This window comes from Lissotriton vulgaris, chromosome 6 (assembly GCF_964263255.1).
Source record: "Lissotriton vulgaris chromosome 6, aLisVul1.2, whole genome shotgun sequence".
Lineage (NCBI taxonomy): Eukaryota > Metazoa > Chordata > Amphibia > Caudata > Salamandridae > Lissotriton > Lissotriton vulgaris.
Genome location: NC_141694.1, coordinates 1291614776 through 1291628387, shown reverse-complemented (window position 1 = coordinate 1291628387; position 13612 = coordinate 1291614776).

The window sequence follows — 13612 nt, the reverse complement described above, 5'->3', positions numbered from 1 at the left end:
ATGAGCACTGCCTTGCTCTGGGGGTCTTGGGTGTCCCATGATTCTTTAATGCCCAATATTGTTATCATTTTCTTAACATTTAATAACAATTTGACCCTGTGGTCCACATCTAGGTTCATCACCTCCATTAGTGCTGTGGCATATTTGGTGAGCTAGGGGTAGGCCTTAGGGGTGCCCAACAGTGCAGTGGGCATAGGTTGGCAATATCTCTAAAAGGCCGCCTGCCCATGTCATACATTAGGGGTGTTAGTGGGTGTTACGTGGGAACATCACCAAATCCCTCAAAAACCTGTGCCCTGATCTTCTGATATTGTCTACATTGTCAAACCCCAAAGCTCAGCTCCATATAGAGATGAGCTGACTGCCTTAGTATCATAAACTACGAGGGCCGGGGCAACTGGCCTGCTGTACAAAGAACGATGTTCTTTGTTTTTGCCCCGGTCACGCGTTTGTGGTTCATAAGCATTTTGGTTAGATGGGGCCTCTAAAACATTTTATCTGAGAGCCATATGCCACGATAATCAAATGTACTGACTCTCTCCAAGAGAGTATCATTCAATGTGAGGTTGTTCCTAGAAGATTTGTGCGGGTTGAATACCATAAGCTTTTTCTTACAAGTGTTGATGACTTAATCCCGCGAGTCACAAAATGATTGATATCTATTCATTAATTTCTGTAGCTCAACTGGGGTCTTCGACACCAACAAGGTGTCGTCAGCAAATTGGAACGGCTGCACTTTATCGCCCACCAGGATTGGGGCATTAGCAGGATCTTCTTGAAGGAAATTCACCACACCATTCACATATAGAGAGAACAGGGTGGGGGCCATGACGCGACCCTGCCGGATTCCCCTGCAAACAGGGATCTGGTCTGTCAGCTGACCTGGGGTCCCTCATCTCATCTGGGCAAAGTTTCTCTCATGAAGACGGATCAATAGATCAAGGATTAAAGGGGGATTGCCCATGTCTTTGAGGGTCTGCCAGAGCCTGGTCCTAGGTACCAGATCGAAGGCAGTACTGTACTTTTTATTTCGAGGGAGACAGCTGGACATTTTTGTAGAATGGAAACAAAGGCACATTTTGCTGGGATGTTTTAGAACTTCTGAGATATGAAAATAAGCTTAAATAAGTGCTATGCATGAATAAACTTCCACAAATTATTTCTAGCTTATTTAACTTATTAGGCACACTGAGGTCGATTCACCGACTACATTTTGTAGTACATGAAGTTGAACTACAGTAGCACAACTTACAAATTACGAAATGCTATTCACTAAGTTTTGAGCAAACACCTCCCTCGCTCCTATCTTTTCTGTGGTCAGGTCTCCACCAAAATGAAGGCGATCTCCAAACTTGCGAGCAAATGTTTTATCACTAATTGTCAGAGGGACATTGAGGAGTGGCCAGAAAATTGGGAATACTTACTACAAAATGGGTGGGACGTAGGGAAAAGTATGGAGGGGTTTAGGAAGCGACACTCTACTACAAGAACCCCCCCACAAAAGAGTAAGCATTTTGCTATCCACAAGCTACACTCCAAACGTTAATAAAATCCTAAATGTACCAAAATAATAGTTTATGTACATTCCTGTCTACTCTTAGAGTAAGGGAAGCACCACTCATCGGTACTGCGATGCACTCTCCTAGAAAATAATAGAGATAGAGACTACAAATATTGCCACATAGCGAACAAGGTTAAATAGATGAAATTATTTTGAATAAGGAAAAAATGATATATATGAGGTACCCCTCATTTCTTTCCTGATTTGCGGCCAGGCCGGCCGCGAAGATGTCCCACTGCCAGAACAAGGCGGATCCCGGGTGCGTGCAAAACTGGCGCACCAGTGGGACGGATGAGAGCCTGACAACCGGGTCATATTGGCAGCAGGACGGCTATCTCAACTTACCTCATCTCACTTGGGCAACATATTTATTATATTTTTTCCACTTGGTGTGATGTTCTATCGGCAAGCGGTACCCACTGGGGTTTTTAGTTGGCGTTAAGTCCTGGCAGCCATTTTTGGACTACATCATCCAGGATGCCTAGCACCCACATAGGACGGGACTTTCAAAATTAAATAAATAAGTTGAGCTTTTCACCGCTGCCGTTGTATTCTTGCATAGCCACTGATGAAGAGTTATCACTTGAAACGCGTTTGGCTGCATCTGAGGTATGGCGGGATGCTGCAATTGCTGTTGCCGGCTGTGGTGTGCGTGACTCCTCCCGGACGATGTCTTCACTGAGGCACCCCTCATTTTTTATTATATATATATATGTGAGCAAGGCGGAGGCTTCCGCCGAAACGCGCCTGTGCAGCATGTCGGATTAAAACTTTTCTTGAGTCAAAGTCACGGAGTCAGTGCCTTCCTTTGATTAGAGGGAAATGGATTGGTAAACAATATATATATATATATATATATATATATATATATATATATATATATATATATATATAAAACCTACGTAGGTAGTTATAGTTAGGATTTTTTTCAATGCAAAATCTCAAAATTCTATTGTGAATAACTTTAGCGTCGGTTGACGAATCTGCCTGAAAATTTCCTCAAATTTGCTTCGCAGAGCTCCGGTCCTCCCTTGAAAGTTTGGGGGAATCATCAAGCGGGGGCCGAGATAAAAGGGGGGTCCAAAATGTGTTTTCCCCATGTTAATTTCCATAGGGCGGTCAAACTCACTTTTAGTCCGAACGGCTGAATGGATTTCCACCAAACTTCGCAAAATTGTAGGGACTGGTAGCCCGATGTGCCTTTGCTATGTCTCAAGATATGTGCTCCAGTAGATTTTGAGTAATTTAGGTTAAAAAAAATATATATATCTATGGCAGCGCCCCGGTATGGGCACCGGGGCGCGTACCGGGTGCGCTACGCGACTTGCGTGCGGAAAGCTGATTGGCTCTCGGGTGTCTGTAAACATTCCAAACAGTCCGGAGCAGCCGCCATCTTGTGTCTCGGTAGGATCGAGACACAGGAGGTGGCAAAAACAAAGGTTGAATTGACCATAAGGGGGCAGAGTAGACCCCCCCTGACCCCTAAGTATGATGTAGGGGCCATAAAAGGGCCCAGCGGGGCCCAAAAAATGTATTTTTTTTTCGATTTTCGCCGGGGGTGCGCCCAGTACGCGCACTGGGGAGCGGACCGGGGAGTGTACCATGGGGAAAAAGAATGACAGTTTAAAAAAGAATAGCTGTTTTAAAGAAATATTATTTTTGTTGTTTTTTTTAATTTAAGTACCTGCATGTAGGTACGAATGCAGAGACTTAAATTTAATGTACACCGTCTCCTCTGTAGATATCTTGCATGTTGTTATAGATGTTATTGTGGTATATGGAATCCATAACATAGTCTGTCAGGAAAGCAGAAACAGATCCTTTAAGCACTCCCTGAGAAGTCCTAGGGGATCATGGGTTGTCTATCCTGCTCCCTTATGATGAAAAAGAGATGTAAAATACACATAGGAGATAATATAGTGGGAGAAAGGTAGTAACTATGAGTAAACTTACTATGTAACACAAAAAAGTTACACAGTATACTATAAGTCTCATTTTATAATATAATCATTTTGGTAATCCTTCATGAATTACATATAAAAATGAATATTGTCTCAAACAATTTAATATTATTAAATATAAATTTATTCTTCTGATTCTTTTTCATAATTTAATAAAACTTGTAACATACTATTGTCTGGTATTTCCTCAAATTATAAGTACATGATTCCATTTGTTCCAAACATTCTATTAACAGTTGGTCCAAAGAGTCATCCATGAAATCAACTTTATCTTTTTGTTCTTCTGGATTTTCCACCTTTAATTCGATAGAAGTAACATTTGCTTGTTTTTCTCCTTCCATTTTCTTTCTGAAAATTGTATAAAAATTAACTATATTAGTAGAGTTAGGGTACTGTTGGGTTTAAGATTAGACAGTACTTCTGAGTTTTTAACAGTGAAGTAATTTTTGGGCAGTGTATGGTTTCAGGCAGGAAGTAGAACTATTAAAAAGTGCATGTGATGAAGTCTAAGTAAATTCATAATTATACCAGAGAAGCCTAACTCAATCCATAATTATAACAGAGAAGCCTATCTCAATCTATAACTATTACACAGGGATAGTATATAACTATCAGAAAACGTTTTCCCAAATTAACTTAAAGTGCACAACATAGTTCCCCTTTCAAATTAACAACTTACCTTTTTCAAAGTAGTTGAAGTTTTCTGTCAAAATTCAATCAAAATGTACCTCAGGTAGTATTAGTCAAAATGGCTGTGTTTCCCTGTCATCATGTACTTAACCAATCAAATGTCAGCACAAAAAAGTACAAAATGTAAGTAATATTTTAGTTAGTTGTAAATTCCAACACTTTCATATGTGTTTTTGTCATGTAATTTACCTCAGGATATTTAGACAGGGCTACAGCCCAAATGGCTCAATGGAATACCATCAAATGTGGGATAATGGTAGGGACTGGTATGTAGTAGGGTCTATGCTATATTTGGTGAAAGTCTGTCCAGTGGTTTTTATGTAATTTCGTTTCCCACATTTTTTTGGGGAGCGCTCACCGGTGCGCGCCCCCATACGCGTACCGGGAGCGCTACGGGAGTCCGCCATTTTGTGTTTCGGTCGAAATGAGACACAAGATGGAGGACAAACAACGTTGGGAATGGGTAAAAAGGGGCACAGTAGACACCCCCTGACCCTCTAGGTTTTCTGAGGGGAGTTTAGGAGGGGCATATATGCCCAAAAAAAAAAGAATTCGTGGGGGAGCGCCCGGTATGCGGGGAGCGTAAAGGGGAGCGTACTCTGGTGAAAAATAGTGAAAAAAGTTAGAGAAAGATAATCATTTTGAGTGATCAGAGGTAGGGTAGCTCTGAAAAGAGCTTTTGCGTTCTGTGGCTGATTTAGGTACCTACAAGTAGGTTCCAATGCACAGTCTTAAATTCAGGAGGAATATTCTACTCCCCTCATCTGAGAAGTGCACACCATCTCCTCTGTAGATATCTTGCATGTTGAAACACAAGTTATTGTTGTATATTGAACCCATTCCGTAGTCTCTCATGTAAGCAGAAACAGATTTATTCACATGTTTCCGTGCTTTCTCAAATTGTGGACAAAATTGGTTGTACCAGTTCCATTTCTGTCTTTGACATATATTGGAATATACAAAGGCAGTTTGTGGAAAAAGTGTCATCAATTGATCAAAGGTGTCCTTTAAGAGCATTTCCAGACCTACACCTGTCAAAGTGCCCAAGTCATTTCCTCCACAGTGCACTATTAAGAGGTCAGGGTTTGGCAGATGCAAAAAGGTTTTCACCAATGATATCAATTGGTGACATCTCAATCCTCTCTGGCCAATCCACTTGATTTTCACATTTGTTAAATCAAGGTTGTGAAAATTTCTGCTAGCTGCATACCTTTGAGCCCAGTGGATGTAGTTATGTCCAATAATCCACACAGAATACATGATGAGAGAACTAAAAAGTTGGATACTAACACTCTCAGGGCGCTCCTCTCTGTATATCAGGGATAATGTATACTCTGTACTATATCTCAATGTGGTGCATCTAGAGGAAGGGCGTGTACCCAACACCCCAAATTTTCTGTCAGGGACAGAAATGAACAGTTTAATATACCCCTGAGCACACAACTATATATTAAATCCAGTATACTGAACAATATTGAAATGCTTCAAATTTCTCAGCAGTCCACAAAATACAGTAATTCGTAAATCCAAATAAACAAAATGAATGTCTCTTGATCCTCTTCAAGGGTTTATTCAAAGTTCTTTGTAAATTCCAAATTTCAGAGTGACAATCTTCAATACATCAGTCTCAATGAGGATAATATTGTTGCCAACACGTGTTTCGTCGTGTGTTAATATCACACCAGACTTCCTCAGGGCTGGAAATTAGTACTACTAATTTCCAGCCCTGAGGAAGTCTGGTGTGCTCAGGGGTATATTAAACATGATGAGAGAATGTTCTGGTGTAGTCACATGAAGTGTGGGAATAAAATGACAGTTGGAACAGTAGGAGTTTACCCAAAAATAATTGTGGAGTTTCACTGCTCTTGAATCACAAGCAATGATTGGTGGATTCAGATAGTTGAAAACTAAAAGTTAGGGTGCATGGTTGTGTTTTGTGAAAGAAGCAATTTGAATGGTTAAGAAAAAGTCAATTAAAGAAACATTTAATCGCATAAGCTGGTGAATTGAGAGGTCAAACATCCTTGCTTAGTTCATTTGCAACATTGTAGAATAAACTTTTGAACCTGAGAGTTCAGGAGGGAGGGAGTTGCTATGGTAACAGATAGAAAGGGCTGAGGGGAAGGGTGTTGGTTTGAAAATAGCGAGGGAAGAGTTTTGATTGGTTGAAATGAGGCATATCTGTGTAGAATTAGAGGTTTTCTGTGCCAGTCATGGTTGCAGTGTGTGGAATGCATACCCTTTGCTCTGCTAAAGAAAAATTGGTGTGTGTGTCTGACATTGTTCTCTATCTCCCAAAGCATTTGTAAAGGTAAGAAAAGATTTATTTAATTTAGATAGAGACTTGTATGCTCTATGGAGAAGATCTGGAAGCAGATTTTTTTAATGTTGTTTTGTGTCATGTTTTTTGATAATGCTTGATTAAAACATTTTAATGCATAGAGTAATTGTATTTTGTGAAATAGTGAATTTTCAGTACTGAAATTGAATGCTTGTATATAGGACCTGTGCTGTGTTTCTAAATTGTTATTTAAAAAACAAGTTTGGGGTAAATGCATGCTTTTTATATTTTTGAGAATGAATTATTAGTGCTTGCCTCAATAAATAAATATATTTGAACCTTTTACAATGATGTCACCTGCACTACCTCAGATTAGGATGCAGATTGAGTTTCTTTCTGGTTGGTTTGTGTCATGTTTTTGGATTATGCTTGGTAAATAGGTTTTGCAGCATAGGGGAATTGCATTATGTTAAATTGAGAAGTTTCTCTAGTGACATGGAATACTTGTACATAGGACCTGCGCTGTGTTTCTAAAATGTAATTCAAAAAACGATTTTGGGGGCAAATCAATGGTATTTACATTTGGGCCTTATTTATGATTGCCTTGTGCCGCCGGTGTGTCACTTTTAACATGGGAAAAAGTGACGCACCGGTGGTGCAAGGCCTTCATAAATAAGGCCCTGAGTTTCTTTGCTGTTGGTTTGTGTTTTGCTTTTTGATAATGCTTGCTATCAACATTTGCAAGATAGAGTATTTGTATTTTGTGAAACAGTGAGGTTTCAGTAGTGAAATTGAATGCTTGTACATAGGACCTGCACTGTGTTTCTAAAATGTTATTCCAAAAACGTTTTGGGGGGCAAATCAATGGTATACATATTTGGGCCTTATTTATGATTGCCTTGTGCCGCCGGTGCGTCACTTTTAACATGGGAAAAAAGTGACGCACCGGTGGCGCAAGGCCTTCATAAATAAGGCCCTGAGTTTCTTTGCTGTTGGTTTGTGTCTTGCTTTTTGATAATGCTTGCTAACAACATTTGCAAGATAGAGGATTTGTATTTTGTGAAACAGTGAGGTTTCAGTAGTGAAATTGAATGCTTGTACATAGGACCTGCGCTGTGTTTCTAAAATGTTATTCAAAAAACGATTTTAGGGGCAAATCAATGGTATTTACATTTGGGCCTTATTTATGATTGCCTTGTGCCGCCGGTGCGTCACTTTTAACATGGGAAAAAAGTGACGCACCTGTGGTGCAAGGCCTTCATAAATAAGGCCCTGAGTTTCTTTGCTGTTGGTTTGTGTCTTGCTTTTTGATAATGCTTGCTATCAACATTTGCTAGATAGAGGATTTGTATTTTGTGAAACAGTGAGGTTTCAGTAGTGAAATTGAATGCGTGTACATAGGACCTGCGCTGTGTTTCTAAAATGTTATTCAAAAAACGATTTGGGGGGCAAATCAATGGTATTTACATTTGCGCCTTATTTATGATTGCCTTGTGCCGCCGGTGCGTCACTTTTAACATGGGAAAAAAGTGACGCACCGGTGGCGCAAGGCCTTCATAAATAAGGCACTGTGTTTCTTTGCTGTTGGTTTGTGTCTTGCTTTTTGATAATGCTTGCTATCAACATTTTCAAGATAGAGGATTTTTCAAACACAGCACAGGTCGTATGTACAAGCATTCCAGGTCACTAGTGAAACTTCTCAATTTTACATAATACAATTCCTCTATGCAGCAAAATCCTTTTATCAAGCATTATCAAAAAACATGACACAAACCAACAAGAAAGAAGCTCAATCTGTTTCCTGATCTGAGGTAATGCAGATGACATCATTGTTAAAGGTTCAAATATACTTTTTTAATGAGGAAGACACTATTAATTCCTTATGAAAAATATAAAAGCCATTCAATTACCCCAAAGTCGTTTTTAAAATTACATTTTAGAAACACAGCACAGGTCCAATGTACAAGCATTCAATTTCACTACTGAAACTTCACTATTTCACAAAAGACAATTTCTCTATGCAACAAAATGTTTAAACCAAGCATTATCCAAAAATATGACTAATCTGAAGAAACATAGATGACATGATTGTGAAATGTGCTAATATATTTTTTGAATCATGCAGATACTATCTAATCAACCTTTTTCTTTGTAATATTCTAGCCTTGAGTTTCTCCCTATTACACCTTTTCTCTGTTTTATACCGTCTCTCTCTTTCTCTTTCTGACTTTTTTTCTCTCTTTCTGTTACACCCTCTGCCTGACCTACTTCTTGTAACATCCTGTCTCTGATTTACTTCCTCTTACACCCTCTCTCAAACTTACTCTCTGTCTCTTCCTTTACAGGTTTTTTCTGTTTTAGTCTCTTTTACAACATTTTCTCTTCTAACACCCTCTCTCTGTGTTACTTCCTGTTACACCCTCTCTCTGTTTTACACCCTGTTACATCATTTTGTTTGACTTACTCCCTTTTTTTGACTTACTCCCTCTCCCTATTACATCCTTTTTCTGTCTTTCAACATATTATAGACTCTCTTTGTCTTAGTCCTTTTGTATGTTTTACTCCCTCTACCTGTTTCTTTGTCTGAGTCTCTCTGTGTTTTTAATGTTTCTCCCTCTAGCTGCTTTTCTTTGTCTTACTCCTAGTTATATAGTTGCTGTGGTATAAACTTAGATATGTTGCAAATTAGTGTTTATATCAATTGCTTATTGTCATTGCTTTGCTGTTTGCTAAAAGTGGTCTATAATTTGTTATTTTTCTCTTTGCCACAGTATGAAATAAACATTTGAAAAGTAAGCAAAAATGCCGTCAAGGCAAAGGAGAAGAAAAAATACCATACGGAATAGAACAAAATCAGCAACGGAATAAAAGGAATCCTCTACAACAAGTACTTCAAAAGACACCAAAAAAGCTCCTGGTAAGACAACTAAGTCTTTTTTTCCGAACATATGTAGAACAAAAACAAATGGTAACGGTAATGTGAAGATCCAGAAGGAGAGAGCAAATTTGAAAAGGAAGGAGAGGCCCTCAAAAAATGTCTCTACTGGAGCAGGAGAGAAGAGTATGGATAGCAATAGAAGGCAAAATGTATTTAGGGACATTCGTAGACGAATGTTTCGCAATAGGGTAGTTTTAAATGTGCTAAAAAATGAAACGAAAGGTAAACAGAGAGCTGCTTTTTACAAGAAAAAGAAAAGTGTAGAGAAGATTGTTGATCAGGCTTTTGAAATTAAGAAAAAATTATTTATTTTAGTAATGAATAGAATTAGGATACTTAACAAGGCAATTGATGTTTTCAAATCGAACAGTAGATGGAAAAGAATAATTATTCAGACACATTTTTGTGAAGTATTTTCTGGAGAATGGATGCATAGTTCAAGTTCTGAGCCATTTTTTAATGAGGAGAGTTACTTTCAGGAAAATGATTTGGTGCATGCAGTTGACACCAGTGGTCGAGCATATGAGGTGAAAGATGGTTGTCCGATGGAAAAAGAGAAACTTGTGTCTAGAGATGCAGAAGAGGTGTTAGCTGATGAAGTTTTAGGGAGATGTACTAAGGGTCCAGTGTATACATGGAAGTGCAGTAGTATTTGTAGTGTGCGACAGGATTCAATCGATTTGCTCCAAAATTCTTACGTACTTATAGTAAGAAAAGTTTAAAACAGAAAGTGAAGATCTTGCAAGAGTTAGATTCTGCAGAGTGAGAGAAAACACAGGTTTGCATGGGCATTCACTGGCTTGTCTTTCTAGAAAAGTATGTCAGAGTGTTTTTCACCATTTTAGGATGTTAGCAGTGCATCATAATAAGGTGAGGGAATTAGTAAGAAGGTTGTATTATGCAAAAAGTCCAGCACTTAAGCTTAAACAGTTAAACAGTGCTCTTTTGCATGGATCTGAAGTAGATGTGAAGACTATTTGTGAAGAAATTGAGTTTTGTTATTTTGGGAACAAAGAGGACAGTGTAGAAATGGATATAGTAATGGATGGTAATGTGGAAGACAATGTACAGATTTCAAGTATAGAAAAGTTTGACGAGGAAATTACCAAGTTTAAGGTGAAATCAAGTGAAAGGCCTAATTTAACTTGTGTGTGTTGTCGACTGACTCATTATAAGATTCAGACTAGGTTAGTTGATTTATATGCAAAATGTGAATTGGAAAATAATAGTGAATGGAAGGATTTTGTGAGTTATTTGTTGGTGGAGAATTCTTTCGATTTGAGTTTTGATCTTATTGTTTGAAAAAAATTAAATGAAAATAGAATGCCTGCTAGAGCTGTTCATAATAATATTCCGTTGATAGATATTCCTACTGAATTGATGGATTTAAATACTTATGAATCAATTTTGATTCAATGTGTCCTTCCTTTTCAAGCTATTGTTGGCATGGAGCCTAAGATAGGGAAATTACCTCCTACAGATTTACAAAGAGGATTTAAAGGAAGAGTTGTTTATTTGCCTCTAGATGTCAAGAAAAATATTGATACAATTGGTGTAGAAAGAGTAGAAGAGGATCCTCTGGTTATTCTAGTTAATGGGGTTCCGACAAAGAGTAAGAAAATCTGGCAAGATTTAGTGGATGTTAGGAAAGTCAAAAAGGCAACGTTGTATTTGGTCAAAAACAATGAGTACTACAAAGATGTAAGTGTTGGAGCAGAGGAAACAGCTACAGAAGAAGACAGTGATTGTTCAGTTGGCCAAATTGAAAAAGTTGATGTGTCTAGAAGTGAAGAAATATATGAACAGTATACTGTTCATCCTTTGCATTCCAAAGAAGTAATGGGGAATGCAATTGACTTGTTTCAAATGAAAGCAGCAAAAGGAATTCCTAATTGGTGTATGGGAAGAAAGTTTGGAAGCTCGTTGTTTTCCACAGTTATTTCCAACAGGTCGAGGTGGACGATATGACGATCGACCAGTTCAAATTCCTGCAGCTGAATACCGGTATTATATGCTAAAGATCCAAGGTTTCATCAATGCATTCCGTATTTGTTTCATCTACTGTATGAAAGTGATTTGTCTGGGCTTTCTTATGCAGTTAATCATATACTGATATGGCTGGGATACCCGTCACCCCCTCCCAACACAATCCCCAGGAATGGGAAGACGGAAACGGTTCTTGAACTTTTGGAAGGCGGGAGGGAGTTACCCTCCCGGCCGTTTTTATTAAAATATGAAACAAAATTAAAACATTAAAATAACAGTTTCATATCATGTACAATTTCATTTACACATTACAATGTTTCTTGGCTAACCTTAACACATCTCTAATACAAAGGTTCTCCTAGCCGATTCTAAAACATCCTGTAAATGCATTTCTCAAAATTCAAATTGTACATCCTAACATTACGGGCCAACGGCAAGGTCGTAACCGGTGTCAGATCCCTAATACCAGAACTCCCTCCTCACTTGTGAGGGGCGGGCGCACAGAGGACTGTCCCTCTGTGCCAACTTCCAATTTCCCTTGTCTTAACGGGGGCCCCCTATTTACTCGCGCCATCTTTGTGGTCGTCCGAGGACTCGTGTGAGGTGTCTAGAAGGTAGCGTAGACCCCCCTCCCACCCCACACTGCTTACCACATCCGCCGTCGCGGGTGTCCTGGCCCCGGGAAATTCCCAGGAGGGGCCCGTAGCCCCTCCTCCCCAGGGAGGGGCCTATGACCGCCTTCCCTTTCGGCGGCCCCATCCTTAGAGGGGACCGCCTCCCCGTTTGAGGGGCCAATGGCCGCCTCCCCCCGGGCGCTCCCATCCATAATGGGTGACGCCCCACCTCTAGGGATCTTCCAATTACTGCTCACCGATCATGACCTTACCGCCCGACCAAAAATAAATACGACATTTTTTAAACTAATGAGGATGGAATAAACAGTTATACTGAGCGATTCACAGTATAAACTCCTACTAAGCACTACATTTACTCTGCTGCAACTACTTTGCCGAAATACATGCTGAAAGAGCAACCACTTTATTACATACCAAAATTACCAACTTTATTCGAAAACAACCTGGAAAAGCAATAGTATCATTGTTAATCAACTTTATTCCAATACAAATCGCTGTCATCAGGGGCTGGTGGGTGGGTCAAAATTGGCTCCTTGTTCCGTCCCGAGCTCACGTGCAACGAGGAGGTGCAGCTTCTAAGCCAGGAACAAGAGGATGCTTCCTTGGATTGTTGTTCCTTTTATCCTTCTTCGGGAGGGCGTGGACCCTCCTCCAATCCGCCTACGGGGGCGTGGCCAACGGTGTAGGTGTCTAGGACAACCCCTCTTGGGCGGGAAAAGGCGTGCCCCGGCTACGCCGCTTCGGGCATACCAGCCGAGACTCGCCTCCCGCCCAAAATGGTTTCCCGGGGGGATCGGGGCACCCTACCATACGTTCGGGGGGACCGAGTGGTCGCCCCTTTCCATATGGCTGGGATACCCGTCACCCCCTCCCAACACAATCCCCAGGAATGGGAAGACGGAAACGGTTCTTGAACTTTTGGAAGGCGGGAGGGAGTTACCCTCCCGGCCGTATTTATTAAAATATGAAACAAAATTAAAACATTAAAATAACAGTTTCATATCATGTACAATTTCATTTACACATTACGATGTTTCTTGGCTAACCTTAACACATCTCTAATACAAAGGTTCTCCTAGCCGATTCTAAAACATCCTGTAAATGCATTTCTCAAAATTCAAATTGTACATCCTAACATTACGGGCCAACGGCAAGGTCGTAACCGGTGTCAGATCCCTAATACCAGAACTCCCCCCTTACTTGTGAGGGGCGGGCGCACAGAGGACTGTCCCTCTGTGCCAACTTCCAATTTCCCTTGTCTTAACGGGGGCCCCCTATTTACTCGACGCCATCTTAGTGGTCGTCCGAGGACTCGTGTGAGGTGTCTAAAAGGTAGCGTAGACCCCCCTCCCACCCCACACTGCTTACCACATCCGCCGTCGCAGGTGTCCTGGCCCCGGGAAATTCCCAGGAGGGGCCCGTAGCCCCTCCTCCCCAGGGAGGGGCCTATGACCGCCTTCCCTTTCGGCGGCCCCATCCTTAGAGGGGACCGCCTACCCGTTTGAGGGGCCAATGGCCGCCTCCCCCCGGGCGCTCCCATCCATAATGGGTGACGCCCCA